This window comes from Triticum dicoccoides, chromosome 4A (assembly GCF_002162155.2).
Source record: "Triticum dicoccoides isolate Atlit2015 ecotype Zavitan chromosome 4A, WEW_v2.0, whole genome shotgun sequence".
In the NCBI taxonomy this organism is placed as follows: domain Eukaryota; kingdom Viridiplantae; phylum Streptophyta; class Magnoliopsida; order Poales; family Poaceae; genus Triticum; species Triticum dicoccoides.
The window spans coordinates 117,345,315-117,351,314 of record NC_041386.1 but is presented as its reverse complement, the minus strand read 5'-3'; positions in this window follow the sequence as shown (position 1 = coordinate 117,351,314).

The window sequence follows — 6,000 nt, the reverse complement described above, 5'->3', positions numbered from 1 at the left end:
CGACGACGAGTGTGTCAACGTTGCATGTCCTTTTCTTCCCCGGCGGATCTGTGACCACCGATGAGGAGAGAGAGAGAGGCCGTCTTTTTTAGATCTGGAGAGAGGGTGATAGTGTGAGAAGCAAGTGGGTAGCCCTTAGCAAGAAAGCTCTGAAGCTCTAGCCTATATATCTTTTTCATACTACTAGTACTAGAGGTGGTGTACTGGTAGAGTAGTTTATATTTTCTCTGAGTACCAGTTAGTCGTGCTTCAAAACTGAACGGCACGCCATTAAAAAAAAGGTCGATAACTAATGTGGCACCTCGGGCCAACGCGGCCAGATCGCATTTTGCACGAGAAATTACACACCATGTTTCGTTGACATGTGGTCCCGTTCCAACATGTCAGTGAGACGATGGCAAGTCCTTTCGTACAATTTCCAAAAGGACGTGTAGGCTAGGGCGCCTCTTCGTGTACCATGGCAAACTGGCAATCGTCCACCGACTCTTTGCCTTTCCCTCTCGATTTGGAAGTGTTGTCGCACGCTCTTCCTCCCTCCTCCATTTTCCTTCACCCTTCCTTCTACCATTGTTCAATCGTCTTCTCCATGGAGGGAACAAGCCAGAAACGACCCCGTTATTCTTGCCCCGATCTGAAAGATGACGTGGTGGGGGACTCATTGATCGGTGCGACGTCATCACCTCGGCTAGCATGGCAGGTTCGTTCAAGACCATTCTCGACTCGACTAATAACATCATTACAAGGAACCCAAGGGTCCATGAGCGGTTTGATCTCCCTTACCTTCTTCGCTATAAGCCTGTTCGCATGGGCGCGGACGATGGCGGCCTCGCCTTGTGCAAGTTGATGCCGCTTGATAATGATACGTGTGATGTCAAGATGCCATCGCTTCAGGGTAAGGCCTGGGATGGCGCAAATGGAGATTGGGTTGTTTATATTGGGTACAATTGCGAGTGGGAACTTGTGAATGTGTACACTCGTCAGCGGATTCCACTTCCAAAAATCTCATAGCGCCCTGAGGTTGAGCACACAGATGATCTACGTACGTTCAAATACGATCATGGTGACTGTCGTCTACGGAAGATAGCAATTTGTCGAGTTCCCAACTGCTCTTGGAATTACAAGAACTATGAAGTTGTTGCTATCTTCGACAAGCTTGTTGCCGTCCTTCGTGGTTCGACTAGATGAATATTGCTCAAAAATCAGTTTCTATACATGGATGTGTACTGTGATGCAATTCAATACGAGGGTCTTGTGTTTGCTGCCACCACTCGTGGCACTGTTTTTGCATGGTATCCTCATGGTTCCGGTACGTTTGTCTTCCACCGTAATTATAATTGTTTCATCCACATGCATGCGAGTTAGCAAGTTTCCCTTCTCTACTAATTAACCTTCTTCTTGTGTTTCCAAGGTCCCGTGAACATTCCACCACCTATACTTGAAAAATTTTATAACCAAGGGGGAGATGACGATGGTGATGATCATGAGCATGAGGACGAGCAGGGCCCATATGCTCACTGGCGGCTGGCAACTAATTCCGATGGATCACCCCTTCTTGTCTGTATACAACCCACTGCTGATGTTACTACTGAGGGAGCAGGTGTTGTCTCCCATGGTCGCACTCTCCGGACCTATTCCAACACCCGTTGCATGTTATTCGGGATGGATACTAGTGTGCTAGCGCCAACACCTTCTCCCTGGTACAGCATTGATATCCTTGGAGAAAACTCGCTCTTCCTTGGACAAAACTATCCAATGACGGTGAAAGGCAATCCAACTGCTATTGACACAATGTTACTACCATTTATGAGAAGTAACTGTATCTATACGTCGGACATTGCGGTGGTTCCCTACCCTGGTCGTGATATAGTAGGCCACTTCAGCCTGGATGATCAGTCCTGCATTGGTCTCGAGATTGACAGTAGCTGGCCCTTCCCAGAGAATCTCTTATGGTTCAAAGCAAGCATTTCCAACGCCGAGGATTGGTTGAGTTGAAGTTCATTTCATTGCTTGTTATTTGTTGTGTGATGAAAACTTTAGTATTTATAATGTATCCTCATTGTCGTTGTGGGTTGATGACCTGTTGTATGTAATAAAATGATATGCCTGTGATAAACTTACTAAATTTATGAATGGCTTTTGAGTCGCTTCTCTGAGTGGGTGCTTTGACGAGGCAAAAAAATATTTTCCGAATACATAATTGTACGTGCATTGCAACGGGTTATCGGATGTGGCCAATCAACAATAGTATACTATTTGTACTAGCTTCACATGCTGCACTATCTCTACGTCTACGTATGTAATACAACAAGTTTTAAACTTGAGACCAGCCACCCATCCTCACAAAGAACACTTTTTAACCTAGCACAGACTCCAGGAAATTTGGTCATAGTGTGAGGTGGGCCATATGTTAATGTGTTCGCTGTACGTAACCAGCACCTCGAATCATCGATACTACTACTATAAGTAGTAGGAGTAGTAGGGTGGCATGGGCCAGAACAAGCATTCACGTCCAGGAGTACGGCACACGCCACCGGCATGACTTCCATCTGACACCATATTTCTTGGAGTCCATGCTACAGCAATCTCTTCAACCTCGTTGTTTCTCTAACTCAGCCATCACACGGCGGGCGAGGTGGGGGTTTGCCGATAGTCAGTTTCCTCAACTGCGGTCTCACTTGTAAGGCCAATTCCAACGCACGACCCCAAACAGACCTCCGTTTTGCCTGGATTATGTCTGTTTGGGTAGGGCAATGGGGTCGTGTCCTGGCCATTTCTCGGATGCGGTGGCCGTGCGCCGAACGCGCGGACGCATCCCGACCATGTACATTTTTCTTTGCAAACACATATCTTTTTTCATCATTGATTTTTTGGTACATGGAAATACATGACCAAAATTTTGACTAGAAAAGCAAGACCAAAGAAAACAAGAACCACAAGAATACATTTTAGAAGATATCCAACTTCCATAACTGCTAATGTAAGTTGGATTAGTGCCTTCTTGATGCATTCATTGTTGATCTGCGGAGGCTCGATCTTGCGTGCTTCTTTCTTCTTCGAGTGTAAAGAAGTAGACGTGTCTAGCCTCTATTCTATCAACAAGTGCACTAGTCTCATCTCTAGCCTCTATGCTAGCTAAAAGTGCTAGAACATCTACTAAATTGCGTTCTATCAATATATCGTTGTACTCTTATTCCCAATACCAAAACTTGCATCCATTCTACCAATAAAATTTTAAGTTAGCACAACTAGTCTAATCCGAGAGCACAACCGAAGATTTGGTCGAGTTCTTCCTCCTTTTGCCGACACGTGGGACATGCAGCATCCAAGTCGTGTCATGCAAGAAAATAAAGTGGTAGTTGAAGCCACGTGATGTGCATCTTGGGTTAAACTGTAAATAGAATCTTACTACTCTTGAGTAACTCCAAAAGCGGCCACCGAAGATCTTTATTGGATTTGTTTTTCATCACCAGCACGTTGAGGTGAAAGATGTGCAGGTTTAGTGGGTCCTCTTGCGTTTTCACTGACATGTGGGACCGCATATGAGCAAACAGACGATGGGCTCCGCGCGTCTACTGGCTGGCTGAGAGGAGAGATAAAGGAGAGCTGAGCACGGACTCCAGGAAATTTGTTCTCCGTAACCAGCACCTCGATATAGTGGGGTAGCATGGGCCATAACTAGCATTCATGTCTAGCAGTACGGCATACGCCACCCACACGAGTCCCATCCGACACCAATTTTCTTTGAGTCCGTGCTACAACCATCTCTTCTCCCTCCTGTTTTCTCAGCATCGCACGGTGGGCGGGGTGGGGGTTTGCCGATAGTCAGTTTGCTCAACTGCGGTCCCACTTGTAAGTGAAAATGCAACATAGCACGCATTCCCCCTTGAGCGGCATGCCGGACCAACTATGTGGGGGTGCGACGCGAACACGGCAGGCTTTTCCTTTTGAACTTGTAACTTGTAAAATTGGTTCTGCTCCATGGCGCGACCGATAGATAGAAATAACGATTTTCCCTAGAGTAATGAGAAGTTTGGTTCTGGCGTGGTTCATGCATGGAGTATGTACGAAAATTATGAAGTTGATGCGGAAGGTAAGATAATTACTAGTAGTACCATATACTACTACATGGATTTGACGGAAAGATAAAGATGCATACAGATCCATCAACGACATCCTCATGCCCTAGTGCACCAGGTCACCAACCGACGTGTGAGGAGTAGCGGCGTTGTCGGCAAGCTCAACGTGCTTCTGAACAATGCCGTCCAAGGTTGCCCTGCGGTCCAAGAAGGCCAGCGTCCTATCGTCCTCCTCTTGCATGTACTAGTCCTTGTGGACGATTTGTGCGTAGACATGGGTGATTATGTCGATGGTGTCTTGCTGCGCTAGGCGCTGCACGGCGAGCGTGACCTCGAGGTGGACATTCTCCGGCGCGATAGCGGGAAGTCGCAGGGCCACCAGTGCGTCGAAGAGGTTGTCACCATAGAGGCCGTTGAGGGTGGCAGTGTAATGCCCCGAGACCGATGTTCCAGGTGTCTTCCAGTTAGTCGCTGCGTTGCCATGCCATTTGCTTGCGTGTTGCATTTCATCATGTCATCATTTGCATAGCATAATCATGTTTTTTCAAAACTTGCATTCGTCCGGGTTCTCCGAGTTCTCTCCATTGTCCGTTCTGAGCCCAACCACACTTGCACGCGCCCGCGGCATGTCCGAAATAGTATTTTATAAGTGGCCGGAAAAATGTTCTCGGAATGGGATGATAGTTGACGTGTGGTCTTATTATAGTGTAGATAGACCGCCTGTCAAGTTTCATCACATTCGGAGTTCGTTTGATAGCTCAACCGTTAAACTATAGCGGCATTATAGCCGGGCACACGTCGGACATTTTCGGTCTCCAAATACCTTGCCGGGCTGCATTTCCATCTCTCTCTGCTCTGCCGAAGACCTCTCCTACACAACCTAGGCCCAGCCTACCCCCCTCTTTGCACAGTGCATCGACCCCTCGCGCGTGTCCGAAACTGTCCCGGACCTGACCCGGACAGTCGTTACCGTTGTGTCCGGATCATCCCCAAACGTCTACAAAACATCTCTGTTTTGTTAATTGGGCTCCCTAACCTATTTATCCGAGATCGTCCGATTAAGATCGGAGGGACCAAATGCCCCTATCCGAAAACCCTTTTGCTATATATGTGTAGGCCCAACCCTAAAATCTAGGAGATGTGCCCCGTCGCCCGCCGCCGCTTTCCAAATCCACATCGGGATCTCCTCCCGCAGCAACCGCAACTCCACCTCGTTCTCAGCACCCGTCCAACCAGCCCTCGCCCTCCACCTCGCTCGATCCAGCGCCTCCCCGAGCACTCGTTCCATCGACGCCTTGCTCCATCCTCTCCGTCCTCCTGCCGTTGAGCAACACCCGAGCTCGTGGATGCCCGGCGCCCGAAGCCTCCTGCCCCCCTGTTGATGCAGCTCCCCGTGGCCTCTCTCCTTCCCCTGTTTCTTCTCTCTCCCTCACCTCGTGGCCTCTGTCTTTTTCTTCAGGATGACAGGAGCATGCCCCACCGATCTGCCACGGACTGCCCTCAGAACGGAGCTCCATCGCCACCGAGCCTCGGATCCGGCCGGTTCCTGCGCGTCCTCGACCGCGCCAAGTCCCTTGCCCTGCGCCGCCATCTTCCTCTTTCGCCTCGCGCCGAACCTCTGCTTCCAACCACGTCGTTGCTCTGCTCCCTGTAGATCAGAGGACCACGCCCGCTTCAGTTCATCCCCTCTATCCGGATCGAGCGAGAGGAGCTCGCCCGGTCCAGCCGCACGTTGTCCGCGAACCTAAGGCCCAGCTGCACGCCCCTGGCCTGCCTCCTACGCGCCATGGGCCGCGCCTCCAGCCCAGCGCACCCCTTCGCGGCCTGCCAGGCCTCTCCTTCTACTGGGCCAGGCCCATGGCGAAAGTGAGCAGCCCCTCCAGCGCCCCCTTTCCTGTGCACTTCTGGGCCTGCCAATTTTGGC